The sequence below is a fragment of the Delphinus delphis genome, chromosome 3, assembly GCF_949987515.2.
Source record: "Delphinus delphis chromosome 3, mDelDel1.2, whole genome shotgun sequence".
NCBI lineage: Eukaryota > Metazoa > Chordata > Mammalia > Artiodactyla > Delphinidae > Delphinus > Delphinus delphis.
Window position 1 is genome coordinate 74,076,767 of NC_082685.1, and position 19,391 is coordinate 74,096,157.

A 19,391-nucleotide genomic window follows, 5' to 3' on the forward strand; every position below is an offset into this window, starting at 1 on the left:
ATTTGTACTAAAAATCCATGGTTGGAAAGAGCATAATGAGAATACATGGAAGCAACTCAAAGAGGACCAAAGGCCTCAGGAAAAGGAAACATGGTTGACCATTATGGTTTTGGTTCTCCTGCTGGGAGAAAAGCAGAGAGAAAAAGTAGAAACATTTCAGACACCCAGAGGTAAGATCCCATGGATAAACAAGAATTTAGTTAAACACAAAAAAAGGGAAAAGACATTTCTAGGGTGGTATAAAGTAGAAGAACCTGTGAAAGTATCTTCAATCCACTCTAAACTCAACACAGGGGCCTAAAATCAAATTGTGAATCTCATCCTATTATGCTTTTAGAGGGTTAGAAAAAGACTTTGGAGGAATCCAGGATCAAATAGGGTTAAAAACTACTTAGGCAGCTGCTTTTTGATAAATGCAGAGAGTTTTAGAATTTGCACCAAATTCACAGGTGCTATTTGAAGCCTGAAGAAATTCTGGCATGGATTACGATACGTCTTCTGCAAAGTTAACTAGGGTATAAGACAGTGATAAACAAGGTACAGTTTAATTTTTCTGATTAGGTTTATGCCTAGTCCCAGCTGATTCCAATTCCACCCCTATTTTTTCAAACACCTCTCTCAAATATACACAGAACACACACAGAGGCTTGCTGCAGCTTTGAGAAAAGATAAATAGGAGTCAGATAAGGGGATAAAGTAAGCACTCATCATGAAATTATACAAACAGTATCAGTGTAAATAGGAAGTGTGGGCCAAATTCTCCATGTTAAAAATGAGCCAGGTGAAAAATAATGGAAGCTCTATTTCAGAAGAAAATGAATGGATAATTTACATTAAAATTTCTAATAGAAAACATGGTTCTAATAAATCAACACCTAAGAGATAAAATAATAAAACAAGAGAAGACATGAAAAGGGAGATTGAAGAGGGAGTAGAAAAATATAGGACCAATATTACGCTATTACTGAATTAGCAAATATATTAAATGCAGAAAGGAGAAGAATAGACAGGTGAAAATGTCTGACAAACAGGAAAAAATATATTCAGAATAAAGGCAAAGGATAAAACAGTGATTAAATCAAATAATGAAAACACTATGGGTGCGGAAGGCAAAGATGATCAACCCAAGGATAACTGGTTTCCCTGTAGGAGCAAATTCATTAATAAAATGTACATGTTTTCAGAGAGAGAGGAAAACTTTCCTGAAATACAGGAAGCATCGGAAATTAAGATGAAAGCACATAACATTTTCTAGGAGAAAAATTTGATATAAAACTATCAATAATGAAATATATCTTGATTAAGTAATTGAAATTCAAGGATGAAGAAATTTTGCAAAGTCATTTACAATTGGAAAAAGATCAGGGTATCTTCAGACTTCTCTACTAATTCAAATGCAGAATACATTAGAGCAATAACTGAAATTTTGAAGAAAATTTGACCCAACAGTATTGTACCAACCACATCGACATTCATAATAAAAGCTATAGCCTGCATCCTCAAACACAAAAAAAATCACCAAGAAAATATAGCACTAGTGAGACCTTCTTGGAGGAAACAAACATAAACTTCTGAAATTGAATTTTACTAATTAAGATATTAAAAAACACACTGAATTTACATAAAATGTAAGCTGGAACAACTGGAAAAATAGGATTACAAGATGTTGTTAGTTCCCAACCTCATGAGTTTCCTGGGTAAAATCTGAAACTAGCTTCCATACATGGAGGGCAAGGAGAGACCAAATAAGAGAGGCAGACCACTTTGAATTTGTACGTGGCCGCTTTAATAAGCAAGGGAATTTCCATATGTGGTTTGTCTTGGGCAGTCGTAAAACAAGTAGATCTCCGCATCTGCCCGCCAGAATGTTAAAAGTTTATGTCTAGGCCTTAACTGGGTTTAGTCATGTTTACTGTCCAGATGGTCTCAACAATATATTGCTCTCTGAGAGCTGTGACCTTGAAAATGGCTCCCACTGTGGAAATGGTGAGTAGAATGTAAATTCCAAGGACCGGGGAGGGAGAGAGGAGCCACTGATTGCCCAGGTAAATAGCAGTCATGTTCTCTCAATGACTTCCCCCCAACAGAGGTAAATGTTTGATAAACCATATAAAAATACTTGAAAAGAAAACATTAAGGGGAAAAAAAAAAAAGGAAAGATTGTATGGTACCTAGAATAATGACTCTCCCCTCCAAAGATGTAGGAACCTGTCAATGTGTCATATTACATGACAAAAGGTAGAACGGGGGATTTACAGATGTGATCAAATTAAGGATCTTGAGATGGGGAGATTTTCCTGGATTATCCAGGTAGGTTCAATGTAGTCACAAGGGTCTTATAAGAGGAAGGTAATGACAAAGAAGGAGATGGAATGATGGAAGCAAATTTGGAGTGATACAATTGCTGGATGGAAAGAATGTGGACAGCCTCTAGAACCTGAAAAAGGCAAGGAAATGGAATCTCTCCTAGATCCCAGGAGGAACCAGCCCTGCTGACATCTTGACTTTAGCTCAGTGAGACTGACTTTGGATTTCTAGAATCCAGAGTTATAAGAAAAATTTGCAGTGTTTTAAACTGCTAAGTTTGTGGTAATTTATTAAAGCAGCAATAGGAAACTAATACAGATAGAAAGAGTTTAGGTGCATTCATTTTTTAAACTTTCCTTAAGGAAAACCAATAGGCATTAAGTATATAAATAAATCAAGAAGTAATTCTTTAAATCTATTTCATCACATTGTAAGAGGAAACTACCAAAAATTAAAGATAAGAAAACACTAACCAATACAGTGGTCAAGTGGTAGCTGGCATTGAAAAACAAAGGATCTTAACTGAGAATATTATGTATACTACTAAATGTCTTTGATATAACAGCTAATTTTAAAAAACCCATTATAAACTTTCTAAATTAGCTGAGGGAAAGCAGGCACACACAGACACGTATATGCATGCAAGTGCTCGCACACACAAACACACAAATCAAAACTATAAACAGGGCTTCCCTGGTGGCGCAGTGGTTGAGAGTCCGCCTGTCGATGCAGGGGACACGGGTTCGTGGCCCAGTCCGGGAGGATCCCACATGCCGCGGAGCGGCTGGACCCGTGAGCCATGGCCACTGAGCCTGCGCGTCCGGAGCCTGTGCTCCGCCAACGGGAGAGGCCACAACAGTGAGAGGCCCGCGTACCGCAAAAAAAAAAAAAAAAAAAAAAAAAACTATAAACAAACAGATATGAGGAAGATAAAACAAAAATAATAAAATATTGAAAACAGAAGCATTAAAAACAGAGCAGACAACATAACAGAATCACAAACTAATATATATGTCACATCAATAAATATAAATTAATTCAATGGTAAAAGAAAAAAATTCATATATCAAAAAAATCTTTATATGTTGTTTGAAAGAAACATGTTAAAGCACTATGATTGAGAAAGCCTAAATGTAAAAGAATAAATGAAGACATAATAGACAAATGTTAATATGAGGGGAGGAAAATATCATCTCAATAAGGACAGAAAGTACACCTGGAAAAATGTAACACTCTTTAATGATTACTTAGGGAAAAAAAACTTAGCAAAAAAAAAAAAGAGAGACAGAGAGAGAGAAGAGAAGAGAACTTTCTCAGTCTGATAAGTATCTATAAAAACCCCAGAGAAAACATCAAACTTAATGGTAAAATACTGAATAATTTCCCTCTGAGATCTGGAAGAAGACAGATATACTTCCCAGCACCACTGCTGTTCAACATTGTCCTTAAGGACCAAACTTTTGAAATAACTGAAGAAATAAAAGTTATAAGTGTGGGGAAGGAAGAAATAAAACTTTCATTATTCATGGATGATCTGATTGCATATATAAAAAATATGAAATAATCAATATAAAAATTATGAAAATCAGTAAGTGAATCTAGCAAAATCATTGAATTTATTAACATAAAATGATGTATTTCTATATTGAAAAACAAATAAATAAAATTAACAAACAAAACATGCCATTTATACTAGCAGCTTAATACATCACATGTGGAGTATATATCTAAGGAAACACCTTCAAGGCTCCTATAGAGAATACTACACAATATGATGAAAGAAATTAAAAAACAAATAAATGGAGGAATCATTATGTTTTGAAATGAATATTGCATATCAAAAATGTCAATTTTCCTCAAACTGATCTATATAGTGAATGAAATTGCCCAAAAGTCCCAGGAGTCTTTTTTGGGAATATGGGAAAATTGATTCTAAAATTTATGTAGAAATAAGAAAAGTTAAGAATAGCCAAGGCAAGATAACACAGAAGCTAAGGACTTAACATTACCATATATCAGGACCAGAGCTGTTGTGATTAAGACAGTTTGTTATTGGTATATGCACATAAAATAGATCAAAAGAGCAGAATAGACAGGCCAGAAACAGAACTACAGAGTCAATAGATTCAAGATAAAGGTGGCAGGGAAATACAGTGGAAAAAGTGTTGTCAATTCCAATAAAGAATTAAAAAAAAATTTTTAACATCTTTATTGGAGTATAATTGCTTTATAATATTGTGTTTGTTTCTGCTGTATAACAAAGTGAATCAGTTATATGCATACATATATCCCCATATCCCCTCCCTCTTGTGCTTCCCTTCCACCCTCCCTATTCCACCCTCTAGGTGGTGACAAAGCACCAAGGTGATCTCCCTGTGCTATGCAGCTGCTTCCCATTAGCTAGCTATTTTATATTTGGTAGTGTATTTATGTCAATTCTACTCTTTCACTTTGTCCCAGTCTACCCTTCCCCCACACCATGTCCTCAAGTCCATTCTCTACTCGCTGTGTATTTTTTCCTGTCCTGTCCATAAGTTCATCAGAACAATTTTTTTTTTAGATTCCATATTATGTATTAACATATGTATTTTTCTCTTTTTGACTTACCTCACTCTGTATGACATACTCTAGGTCCGTCCACCTCACTACTAATAACTCAATTTCAATTTTTTTATGGCTGAGTAATATTCCATTGTATATATGTGCCACATCTTCTTTATCCATTCATCTGTTGATGGACACTTAGGTTGCTTCCATGTCTTGGCTATTGTAAATAGTGCTGCAAAGAACACTGTGGTACATGACTCTTTTTGAATTACAGTTTTCTCAGGGTATATGCCCAGTAGTGGGATTGCTGGGTCATATGGTAGTTCTATCTTTAGTTTTTTAAGGAACCTCCATACTGTTCTCCACAGTGGCTGTATCAATTTACATTCCCATCAATAGTGCAAGAGGGTTCCCTTTTCTCTACACCCTCTGCAGCATTTATTGTTTGTAGATATTTTAATGACAGCCATTCTGACCAGTGTGGTGTGATACCTCATTGTGTTTTTGATTTGCATTTCTCTAATGATTAGTGATGTTGAGCATCCTTTCATGTGTTTGTTGCCAATCTGTATATCTTCTTTGGAGAAATGTCCATTTAGGTCTTCTGCCCATTTTTGGATTGGATTGTTTGTTTTTGTGATATTGAGCTGCATGAGCTGCTTGTATATTTTGGAGATTAATCCTTTGTAAGTTGCTTCATTTGCAAATATTTTCTCCCATTCTGAGGGCTGCCTTTTGGTCTTATTTATGGTTTCCTTTGCTGTGCAAAAGCTTTGAAGTTTCTTTAGGTCCCATTTGTTTATTTTTGTTTTTATTTCTATTTCTCTAGGAGGTGGATAAAAAAGGATCTTGCTGTGATTTATGTCATAGAGCGTTCTGCCTATGTTTTCCTCTAAGAGTTGGATAGTGTCTGGCCTTACATTTAGGTCTTTAATCCATTTTGAGTTTATTTTTGTGTATGGTGTTAGGGAGTGCTCTAATTTCATTCTTTTACATGTAGCTGTCCAGTTTACCCAGCAGCACTTACTAAAGAGGCTGTCCTTTCTCCACTGTATATTCTTCCCTCCTTTATCAAAGATAAGGTGACCATATGTGCGTGGGTTTATCTCTGGGCTTTCAACCCTGTTCCATTGATCTATATTTCTGTTTTTGTGCCAGTACCATACTCTCTTGGTTCCTGTAGCTTTGTAGTATAGTCTGGAGTCAGGGCGTCCGATTCCTCCAGCTCTGTTTTTCTATCTCAAGATGGCTTTGGCTATTCAGGGTCTTTTGTGTTTCCATACACATTGTGAAATTTTGTGTTCTAGTTCTATGAAAAATGCCATTGGTAGCTTGATAGGCATTGCATAGAATCTACAGATTGCTTTGGGTAGTATAGTTATTTTCACAATGTTGATTCTTCTAATCCAAGAATATGGTATATCTCTCTGTTTGTATCATGTTTAATTACTTTCATCAGTGTCTTATAGTTTTCTGAATACAGGTCTTTTGTCTCCATAGGAAGGTTTATTCCTAGGTATTTTATTTCTTTTGTTGCAATGGTAAATGGGAGTGTTTCCTTAATTTCTCTTTCAGATTTTTCATCGTTAGTGTATAGGAATGCAGGAGATTTCTGTGCATTAATTTTGTATCCTGCTACTTTACCAAATTCATTGACTATCTCTAGTAGTTTTCTAGCAGCATCTTTAGGATTCTCTATGTATAGTACAGTGACAGTTTTACTTCTTTTCTGATTTGGATTTCTTTTATTTCTTTTTCTTCTCTGACTGCTGTGGCTAAAACTTCCAAAACTATGTTGAATCATAGCAGTGAGAGTGGGTAACCTTGTCTTGCTCCTGGTCTTACAGGAAATGCTTTCAGTTTTTCACCTTTGAGAACAATGTTGTCTCCAGGTTTGTCATATATGAGCTTTATTATGTTGTGGTAGGTTCCCTCTATGCCCACTTTCTGGAGAGTTTTTATCATAAATTGGTGTTGAATTTTGTCAAAAGCCATTTTTGCATCTATTGAGATAATCACATGGTTTTTATCCTTCAGTTTGTTAATATGGTGTATCACATTGATTGATTTGCGTATATTGAAGAATCCTTGTATTCCTGGGATAAACTCCACTTGATCATGGTGTATGATCCTTTTAATGTTTTGCCAGATTCTGTTTGCTAGTATTCTGTTGAGAATTTTTGCATCTACATTCATCAGTGATATTGGTCTGTAGTTTTCTTGTTTTGTGACATCTTTGTGTAGTTCTGTTATCAGGGTGATGGTGGCCTCATAGAATGAGTTTGGGAGTATTCCTCCCACTGCTATATTTTCGAAGAATTTGAGAAGGATAGGTGTTAGCTCTTCTCTAAATATTTCATAGAATTCGCCTGTGAAACCATCTGGTCCTGGGCTTTTGTTTGTTGGAAGATTTTTAATCACAGTTTCAATGTCAGTGCTTGTGATTGGTTTGTTCATATTTCTATTTCTTCCTGGCTCAGTCTTGGAAGTTTGTACTTTTCTAAGAATTTGTCCATTTCTTCCAGGTTGTCCATTTTGTTGGCATATAGTTGCTTGTAGTAGTCTCACGTGAGCCTTTGTATTTCTGCATTGACAGTTGTTACTTCTCATTTTTCATTTCTAATTCTGTTGATTTGAGTCTTCTCCCTTTTTTTCCTGTTGAGTCTGGCTAATGGTTTATGAATTTTGTTTACCTTCTCAAAGAAACACCTTTTAGCTTTATTGATCTTTGCTATTGTTTCCTTCATTTCTTTTTCGTTTATTTCTGATCTGAACTTTATGATTTCTTTCCTTCTGCTAACTTTTGTTTTTTTATGTTCTTATTTCTCTAATTGCATTAGGCAGAAGGTTATGTTGTTTGAGATTTTTCTTGTTTCTTGAGGTAGGATTGTATTGCTATAAACTTCCTTTTTAGAACTGCTTCTGCTGCATCCCATAGGTTTTGGGTCATTGTGTTTTCACTGTCATTTGTTTCTACGTATTTTTTGATTTCCTTTTTGATTTCTTGAGTGATCTCTTGGTTATTTAGTAGCATATTGTTTAGCCTCCATGTGTTTGTATTTTTTATAGTTTTTCTACTGTAACTGATATCTAGTCTCATAGTTTTGTGGTTGGAAAATATACTTGATACAATTTCAATTTTCTTAAATTTACCAAGGCTTGATTTATGACCCAAGATATGATCTATCCTGGAGAATGTTCCATGAGCACTTGAGAAAAATGTGTATTCTGTTGTTTTTGGATGGAGTGTCCTATAAATATCAATTAAGTCTATCTGGTCTATGTGTCTTTTAAAGCTTGTGTTTCCTTATTTATTTTCATTTTGGATGATCTGTTCATTGGTGAAAGTGGGGTGTTAAAGTCCCCTACTATGATTGTGTTACTGTTGATTTCCCCTTTTATGGCTGTTAGTATTTGCCTTATGCATTGAGGTGCTCCTATGTTGGGTGCATAAATATTTACAATTGTTATATCTTCTTCTTGGATTGATCCCTTGATCATTATGTAGTGTCCTTCTTTATGTCTTATAATAGTCTTTGTTTTAAAGTCTATTTTGTCTGATATGAGAATTGCTACTCCAGCTTTCTTTTGATTTCCATTTGCATGGAATATCTTTTTCCATCCCCTCACTTTCAGTCTGTATGTGTCCCTAGGTCTGAAGTGGGTCTCTTGTAGACAGCATATATACGGGTCTTGTTTTTGTATCCATTTAGCCAGTCTGTGTCTTTTGGTGGGAGCATTTAATCCATTTACATTTAAGGTCATTATTGATATGTATGGTCCTATTACCATTTTCATAATTGTTTTGGGTTTGTTATTGTGAGTCTTTTCCTTCTGTTGAGTTTCTTGCCTAGAGAAGTTCCTTTAGCATTTGTTGTAAAGCTGGTGGTGGTGAACTCTCTTAACTTTTGCTTGTCTGTAAGGTTTTAATTTCTCCGTCGAATCTGAATGAGATCCTTGCTGGGTAATCTTGGTTGCAGGTATTTCCCTTTTATCACTTTAAATATGCCCTACCACTCCCTTCTGGAGTATTGTTCTTGATACATAATTAGCGTAACACTTAGCATAGAACGTTTAGCTTTAATGTCTTTTTCTAATTTCTTCTGTAAAGACGGTTTACCAAAATTATACCTGTCTAATTACACAACTTGCTAATGCTTACCTCTATTTATTTCTATTTATGTTCCCTAGGGACATGAACCATGTCTTATTAGTCTTTTTTATTCTTTACCAGTACCCAGAAGAGTGTTCTCGTAGTATATAAATAACATCTTTTATGCAGGAATTAATTAAGTTGCACTAATATTCAAGAAACAAGATCTCTGCAAAGATTAACATTTGATCCAGTCAGTGCCTTTTACTTGATCTTTGCTTATCTCAATAGGTGGCCCTGTCTCTCTGCTCAGTGCATTTTGCTAAATAGCCTTGTACAGGTAGGACATGCCTGCTCAAAGCTGTAATTACAGTACTGAACACAGTTCACTAACTCTCTCTGATGAGTTAAATCAACTTGGTACACAGATGTGGCTACCAAGATTATAGGCCAAGTTCTGATCTCTGAGCTTAAGATGTGATATCTAAGATATATTGTGAGCCCATGCATTTTTACCGTGGTTTGGCCTAGGTTCAAATATAAGAAGTCACTAATAGTTTAAAAGGGCTTACTAGCATATGAAAAATCATTCCCAGTGTCAAATTAAGATGACAGAGTAGGAGGACATAAAACTCACCTCCTCCCAGGAACACATCAAAAATTTATCTACATGTGGAACAATTCTCATTGAAAACTAAGTGGAGTCTGACAGAAAGATTCCTGCGCAACCTAGGCTATAAGAAAGATCCACATGGAATTGGATCAGAAGGGAAGAAAACCAATCAGGTCACAATCTGTGCCCCTGGGATGGGACTCAGAAGAAAAAGGAGATTACATGGGCAGAGAACATTCCTGGGGAGTGAATGGTTCAAGCCACATATTGGGTGTCACAGCCCTGGGGTCTGACAAGGGGAAGACGATCCCCCTTGACTGATTGGAGGGCTGGTGGACTAACAGGAGTACTGTGAGAAGCCTAGATTCCATTTGTGAGGAGTGCGTGAAGGCTTTCTTGCTCCTGAAACAGGGTGGAGAGTGTGGATTGAAACCCTGTGAGTGAATCACTGATTTCCTGTGATGGACCCAGTGTGTACCCCAGCCTGGGCTGACAAACACTCCAGCCCTGCTGGCCTTGCGTTGCAGCCCCACAGTGAAATGAATGCTGTGACAACTGAGGAGAAAGCTCAGCCATGAGATGCAGAGGCAGCTCAAACTGTAAGCAGTTCTGAGCAGGGAGGGGACAGTCACTACTGTCAATTGCACAGGAGGCATACCAGAGGCAGTGTGGATCTCTGATGGCATCCCAACCAGTACAGCCTGCACCCCAACCCTCACCAAATACCCAGTAGTGAAACTGAGCAGGACCTTGTTGGGCTCCTGGGCATGGAAGCCTTTTTGTGTCCCCCGTTTCTTCTTTGTAGCAAAGAGACTTCAGCCTCCATGACCTTCCCTGAATTCCAAAGGCCAGGTTCAAACAGTTGCTAATCAGGGAAGGGAGGGGATGCAGAGACAAGGTAGCAGCAGCCAAGAAACAACAGTGCAGCCTTGGGAGAGAATCCTGGTTCTACCTCAATGGATACACATACTAATATGTTTGAGCTTTTCTACAGAACTAAAAACCCCAACAAATGGAAGATGTTAACTACTTGATGAAGCATTCTTCATTCCAGAGAGAAGGTCACAGTTTGATAACATCAAGAACCACAGAGGCTGATTGGGAGTTGCCTGAGGCCAAATTAAAGGAATGCAGACCCTGCACACACACTGATCCTTATCAGCAAACCCACCCTTGAACCATTGCCATATAACTCCTCACCAAATCCCCCTGGGTGGGGACAGTTTTTGAGGGCACAAGCCCTCTGTGTCCCCATTTGCCTGGCAAAGCAATAAAGCTACTCTTTTCTACTTCACCCAAAACTCTAAGATTCAATTCAGCATCAGTGCACAGAGACTGAGTTTTCACATAAATACCAGCCCCTCTTGCTCCAGCACTGCTTCCTTCTGGGATGAGGGTGCCAGTGCTGGGAGAGAAGAGCACACACTAAAAGGGAACTGAGCTAGCTTGGACCCAACCCTCAGCAACTTGAGACCCGACGCTACCCCTGATAGTGTTGTGAAGGCCACTGAGCAGAGGGAAAGTGCCACTTCACACCTGAGTCTGGCAGTATGCCTCCATCTCCAGCCCCACCTCCTACCAAGGTGATAGCTGCCAGCACACCATGAGGAAAGACATGACTTGTGTTCTCGTCAAATCCAACTCTCCCACCAAAGCCACTGGACACATGTAAACTATGTAGGGATGCTCCAACATAAAGACACCCTTCAAGACCACCATAGATAACTGTTTCACTTAATTTCAGAGACAGAGAAAGATAAGAAAAATGAGGAGAAGAATTTGTCTCAATTGAAAGTGCAAGAGAAAACCCCTGGAAAAGCAAATAATGAAACAGAAATAAACAGTTTACCAGTAAAGAATTCAAAGCAGAATGCTAACTGAATTAGGGAAAAGAGTAGATGAGCACAGTGAGAAGTTTAACAAGGAACTAAAAAATATAAAAAGAACTAGTTATAACTGAAGAATAACTGAAATGAAAAACACACTACAAGGAATGAAAAGCAGACTAGGTGAAAGAGAAGAATGCATAAGTGATCTGGAAGATAGAATAATGGAAATCATTTAGTCAGAACAGCAAAAAGAAAGACAAACTTAAAAAATTAGAATAGTTTAAGGGATCTTTGGGATAACATTGAGTACACAAACATTCACATTTTATGGGTACCAGAAGGAAAAGAGAAAGTGAAGGGGATAAAAAAAATGTATTTGATGAAATTATGGCTGGAACTTCATAAGCCTGAAGAAGAAAACAGATATCTAGACAAAAAGCACAGAAGGTCCCCAAAAAGATGAGCCCAAATAGACCCACATCAAGACCTATAATTAAAATGGAAAAGTTAAAGATAAAGAAAGAATTCTAAAGTCAGCAAGAGAAAAACAGAGGCATATACAAGCAACACCCCATGAGGCTAACAGCTGATTTTGCTGCAGAAAGTTTGAAGACCAGAAGGGAGTGGCATGATATATTCAAAGTGCTAAAAAGGAGAAACCTGCAACCTAGGATACTCTACCTAGCAAGAGTATAATTTAGAATAGAAGGAGAGTTAAAAGCTTTTCAGACAAACAAAAATGAAAAAGTTCATCAATACTAAACTGACCTGAAAAAAAATGTTAAAAGGTCTTCTCAGGGTGGAAAAGAAAAGCCTATAACAAGAAATAAGAAAGAAGCAAGAACAAGAAGTAAGTAGGAAAGGGAAAAAATGCCACTAGTAAAGGCAAATATATAATAAAGAATGAGGATCAATGACTTAGTACAAAAATTAAAAGACATAAACTGTAAAATCAAGTATAACTACATAATGAGTAAAGGAATAAACATGAAGATGTAAAGTCTGACATCAAAAGCACAAAATGTGGGAGCAGGGAGTAAAAAATGTAGATCTTTTAGAAAGTGTTTGAACTTTAAGGAGTACCAGTTTAAAACCAATAGATATAGTTATAGGTCAACATGTACAAACCCCATGGTAACCACAAATCAAAAACCTACAATAGATACAGAAAAACAAGGCTGAAATGAATACAAATATACCACTAAAGAAAAGCATCAAACCACAAGGGAGGAAACTAAAAGAAGAAAAGAACAGTGAAGAACTACAAAAACAACAGAAAACAAGAAATAAAATAGCAATAAGTACATAACTATGAATCATTACTTTAAATGTCAATGGACTAAATGCTCTAATCAAAAGAAACAGGGTGGCTGATTGGGTAAAAAAGAAGACTCATCTATATGGTGCCTATGAGATACTCACTTCAGAAATAAAGACACACACAGACAAAAGTGAGAAGCTGGAAAAAGATATTTCTCATACAAATGGCAATGACAAGTGGGGGTAGCAATACTCACATGATACAGAATAGACTTTAAAAACAAAATCTATAACAAGAGACAAAGAAGGACATTATATAATGATAAAGTGATCAATACAAGGAGAAGATATTATACTCATCAATATATATACACCCAATACAGGAGCACCTAAATATATAAAGCAAATAATAAAGACATAAAGAGATAAGTTGACAATAATAAATAGTAGCAGGGTACTTCAACACCCCACTTACATCAATGTCTTACATCAAAGACAGAAAGCCAATAAGTCAGGAGTGGTCTTAAATGATACAACAGACTAGTCAGGTTAATAGATATCTAAAGGACACTCCATCTAAAGACACCAGAGTACACTTTCTTTTCAAACTCACATGGAACATTCTCCAGGAGTGATCACATGCAAGGTCATGAAAGGTCTCAACAAGTTTAAAAGGATAGAAATTATATCAAGCATTATTTCTGATCACAACAATAGAAATCTTTTACACAAAGAAAAATAGTAAAAGCACAAACACATGGAGGCTAAAAAACATGATACTGGAAAAAATTTGAGTCAAAGAGGAAATCAGAAAATACCTCAAGACAAACGAAAATAGGAACAGAACTGTCCAAAATCTGTGGGATGCGCAAAAGCAGTTATAAGAGGGAAGTTTATAATGATACAGCCTACATCAAGAAGCAAGGAAACTCTCAAATAAAAATCCTGGCCTATTAGTATATAAAGGAACTTGAAAAAGAACAAACAAGCCCAAAAGTCAGCAGAAGGAATGAAATAATAATGATCAGAGAAGAAATAAATAAAATAGAGACCAAAAAAAAAAAGAAAAGATAAATGAAACCAAGAGCTGGTTCTTTGAAAAGAAAAAACAAATAGATAAACATTTGGACAAGTTCACCAAGAAAAAATAAAGAAGGCTCAAATAAACAATATAAGAAATGAAAGAGGACAAATAAGATACCACAGGGATAAAAAAAAATCATAAACAAATTGGAAAACATATAAGAAATGGACAAATTTCTAGAAATATCCAACTTTCCAAGACTGAATCAAGAAGAAATAGCCAATCTGAACAGACCTACCCCTAGTAATGAAATTGAATTTGTAATTAAAAAACTCCCAGCAAACGAAAGCACAGAACTGGATAGCTTCACTAGGGAATTCTACCAAACACATAAAGAAGAGCATACCTATCCATCTCAAAACCTTCCAAAAAACTGAAGAGAGTCGAACACTCCCAAATTCATTCTATGAGGCCAACATTACCCTAATACCAAAACCAGACAAAGACATTAGGAAAAAAGAAAATTACAGGCCAATATCTCAACAATGAATATAGATGCAAAAATTCTCAAAAGAATATTAGCAAATCTAATTCAAAACTATAAAAAAAGATCATACACCATGATCAAGTGGGATTTATTTATTCCAATGGTTCAATATTTGCAAATCAATCAATGTGATACACCACATTAACAAAAGGAAGGATAGAAATCGCATAATCATCTCAATAGATACAGAAAAAGCATTTGCCAAAATTGAACACCCATTTATGATAAAAGGTCTCAACAAAGTTGGTATAGAGGGAACACATCTCAACACAATAAAGGCCATTTATGAAAAACCCACAGCTAACATCATACTTAGTGCTGAAAAGCTGAAAGCATTTCCTCTAAAAACAGGAGCAAGACAAGGATGTCCACCCTCACCACTTCTATTTAACATAGTATTGGAAGGCTTAGCACAGCAATCAGACAAGGAAAAGAAATGAAAGGCATCCAAATTGGAAGAGAGGAAGTAAAATTGTCACTATTTGCAGATGACATGAAACTTTATATAGAAAACTCTGAAGTCACCAAAAAAGTTATTAAAACTAATAAATACATTCAGTAAAGTTGCAAGATACAAGATTAATATACAGAAATCTGATGCTTTTCTCTACACTAATAATGAACTGCCAGAAAGAAAAATTAAGGAAACAATCCCATTTACAATCACATCAAAAGAAGAAAATACTTAGGAAAAAACATAACCAAGGAGGTGAAAGACCTATACCCTGAAAATTATAAAACTTTGATGAAGAAATCTGAAAATGATATGAAGAAATGGGAAGATATCTCATGTTCTCAGACTGGAAGAATTGATATTGTTAAAATGTCCATACTACCCAAGCAATCTATAGATTTAATGCAATCCCTATTAAAATACCCAAGGCATTTTCCACAGAAGTAGAAAAAAATAATCTGAAAAGTTATATGAAACCACTAAAGACCCTGAATTACTAAAGCAATATTGAGAAAAAGGAACAAAGCTGGAGGTATCATGTTCCCTTACTTCAGATTATACTACAAAACAATAGTAACAAAAACAGCATGGTACTAGCACAAAAACAGACATATAGCTCAATGGAACAGAATAGAGAACACAGGAAAATACCCACACACTTATTCCCAATTAATCTATGACAAAGGAGGTAAGAATATACAATGGAGGAAAGACAATAAGTGGTTCTGGGAAAACTGGGCAGCTACATGTAAAAGAATGAGATTAGAACATTTCCTCACACCATATACAAAAATAAACTCGAGATGGAGTCAAGACCTAAATGTAAGACCTTAAGACATAAAATTCCTATAGGAGAATGTAGGCAGGACACTCTTTGACATAAATCGTAGCAATATTTTTCTGGATCTGTCTCCTAAGGCAAAAGAAATAAAAGCAAAAATAAACAAATGGGACCTAATTAAACTTAAAAGTTTTTGCATAGCAAAGGAAACCATTGACAACACAAAAAAGACAACCTACTGAACGGGAGAATATATTTGCAAATGATATGACTGATAATTGGTTAATATCCAAAACATATAAACAGCTCATACGACTCAATTAAAAAAAAAAGGGCAGAAGGCCTGAATAGACATTATTACAAAGAAGATATACAGATGGGCAACAGGCACATGAAAAAATGCTCAACGTCACTAATCATGAGAGAAATGCAAATCAAAATCACAATGAGAGTGCTCACTTTGGCAGCACATACACTATAATTGAAACAATACAGAGAAGATTAGCATGGCCCCTGCCCAAGGATGACATGCAAATTCGTAAAGCAAAAACCACAATGAGATATCACCTCATACCCATCAAAATGGCTGTTATCAAAATATCTACAAATAACAAATGTTGGCCGGGATGTGGAGAAAAGGGAACCCTAGTACACTGTTAGTGGTATTGTACATTGGTGCACACACTATGGAAAACATTATGGAGTTTCCTCAGATAACTAAACATAGAACTGCCATATGATCTAGCAATTCCACTGCTGGGTATATATCCAAAAAACATGAAAACACTAATATGAAAACATATATGCACCCCAATGTTCATAGCAGCATTATTTATAATAAGTAAGATATTAAAGTGACCCAAGTGTCCATCAACAGATACATAAAGAAGACATTATATATATATATATATACACACATATATATTTATATATATATAATAGAATACTACTCAGTCATAAAAAGGAATGAAATTCTGCCATTTGCAACAACATGGATGAACCTAGAGAGTATTATGCTTAGTGAAATACATCAGATAGATCTATGTTATCACTTATATGTGGAATCTAAAAAATAAAACAAACAACTGTATGTAACAAAACAGACACATATTTAGAGAACAAACTAGTGGTTACTAGTGGAGTGAAGGAAGGGCGAGAGGAGAAGATGGGGTATGGGATTTAGAGACACAAACTACAATGTATAAAATAAGTAAGAAACAAGACCATATTGTACAGCACAGGAAAATATAGATTTTTTGGTAATAACTTTAAATGGAGTATAAGCTACAAAAATATTGAATCACTAGGTTGTACACTTGAAACTAATATAATATTGTAAATACACTATACTTTAATAAAAACGATAAAAATCCTAACTTTCTATGCCATGCTACTGAACTGTCTTCATTTCCCTCTGAAATTTTTTGGCACGATTTACAAATTAAAACATTATATAAAATAAAACTATAAGCATCGTAAGAAAAACAAAGTATTCCCTTGCTTTCAGTCATAACGATGATATCCAACTTATTAGGTAGACAAAAGTTGAGAAGCACTCATCAATAGTATGACTTGAAAAGTCTAAAGCAAAGTTCTGAGGATTAAAGTAGAATGTTGTGAAGTAATAATATTAAATCAATTAATTTCTAAATATAATATTTTTTAATATGGTGAAGATATCATACCTAGGTTGGAAAACCTAGGGATGAGGCTGGCCGGTTCCCCCTCATTTTATCCTCACCCTCTACCTTAACGGCAGAGTTAACTTTCGTCTATTAAATCAAAGAGAAGATCAGCACACAGCTATACTTAGGAGCTTGCATGATGTATTACTGATATGCCCAGTGTTTTAAACAAGAATGTCAATAATTCTTCATTATACTTTTTATGAAAGATTGTATTTTCTATAAGTACAATTTTGTTTGTTTTTTTTTTCTGGTCATTTCTTCTTCTCTGTGATTCTCTATACTTTCTTAATATCTAGTTTGTACAAATTTTGCCCCAAGAAGCATTTTCATAGGCTTGGTTTCTTTCACGTATTCCCTAATTCCTGTATCAATTTTTCTGAGTTCTTATAAAAAATTTTACAATACATTGCCCAAGATCAGTATTCAGTTAGTATACATGTATATAATATCATTATTTGCCTGGATATTCTGAAGTTCAAACCTCTAAAAACACACTTGTATTTATCCTGGGTATTCAAAAGTGCTTAACTGAACCAAATACTTTCTAAAGTAAGATTTACCTTTTGAGATGTATGCATGTAACCGTTAGAAGCTAGACAAAAACATGACCATTCAGCACTCACTTACTCATATCTCCCCAAACAATTTGAATCAGACATTTGGTTGAATGTATTTTAATCATTTAAAAATTCTGGCTTTCAAGAGAAATAAAACAAAACACAACCAGTGTTTCTACCTGTCGTTATACTGCCTCTCCTTTATCTAAGCTACTTTAAGTCATGAAGCTCTGCATTATGCCCTATATAGCTAAGTTAAAGCAGGCATAGATAGCTTGAAACACAAAAGGATTTTAAAGCAGAAAAAGCAGATCAATATTGAAATTCAGTGCATGTTATTCTATCTTCAAAGTGTAGAAGGTGGGTTTTTAAAATTTTTTTCCTTGCATGTCTCTCAAAATATAAACAAACACACAATTCTTAAGGAACTAGTAGATTTGAAATATTAGAGAAAAGGAAGGGTTATAAACCCAAGCCTTAACCCCTAAATAATTACTTTTATGAAATTTATAACATTATGTATTTTTAGATTTCTATGATTGACAAAAACTATCAAGAAATAGCTTCTGTGAGAATATAGTCTTAATTTTCTCAAATACTGATAATTAGTTTTTTAAAAATAATTTTTTTCCTAATAAGTTATTTCTTAATAAGTTCTCTATTCACATTCTAAGAATCAGTATACATGTGTTTGGGATATGCAAACATTTAACAATTTCTAAAGGATAGTACATGTATAAATGGGGAAACCGAGGCACAGATAACTAAAAAGGAAAACAAAATCTTTTTGAAGTGAAAATGCAAGAGTAAAGTTATTTAGTGGCTATACATTACTCAGAGGTTCGCAAAAAGAGCTCTAAATATAAAGAAACAATTTCAAAATTAAGTAGATCAAGAGGAGATTGGAAAATAAAAGGGAATCAGACAGTTTAATTAATGAATTAGTAGAATCTATCCACCCTCCCCACACACACATAGTTTTAAATAAGGAATTATATAAGTTGAAATAAAATAAAAGTAACTTTGAATGTATTTGAACTATAGTAAAAACACTTTATTTGGTAAAGGGCTCCGTATTTTTTTCCCAAACCGAAGGAAACATTGAAAACACTGCAAAATAAAAAGAGAGAAAGAAAGAAAATAATTGATAACAAGGACCTGATAGAGCCCTTTTAACCAGTTCAGGAAAACTGTGGGAAGTCTGGGTAATCAGGCTGGATGCTAAAAGTTCTGTGCCAATTACAGTCTGAAAGCTATAGATGCTTCCTGGTTGCATAATAACAAATTTACTGAGGAAATAATTTGTGAGAGAGCTGAGCATAGGTCTAATGCTGTTCATGATTATAGACCTTCTTGAATACTGCATGAGAAATTTCAATAATTTTCAGTAATACAGGCAGAAATTTAGTACAAGTTCTATAATGAAAATAACAGTTTAGTGGAATGGTAGGATCAAAGGTGATTGTGAACTTGTACATGTTAATATGGTGCAGTATTTTGAATGCACAGCCAAACAGAATTGGGTCTAACTACTAATAACATAATGTGTTTTCATTTCTAGATTGACCTCGCTGTGGAAATTCAGAGTGGACATATATGCCCTATGCAATTGTGTTTCAGCATACCAGGGCATAAGAAGAGCCCTACTAAAGGAGCAGATAAATAGCAATTGCATTTACCTGTCTCTTCTG

General features: G+C 35.2%; 1 protein-coding gene and 1 non-coding gene across 3 annotated transcripts in view; one reads left to right on the plus strand and one right to left on the minus strand.

Annotated features, from left to right (window-relative positions):
* Window positions 1–19,391, minus strand: part of PRR16 (proline rich 16) — a 272,562-nt gene that overhangs the window by 46,591 nt on the left and 206,580 nt on the right. The window lies entirely within an intron of this gene.
* Window positions 15,907–16,013, plus strand: LOC132423719 (U6 spliceosomal RNA). Its single transcript, XR_009519042.1, has one exon. It is a non-coding gene; the product is annotated as a U6 spliceosomal RNA (small nuclear RNA).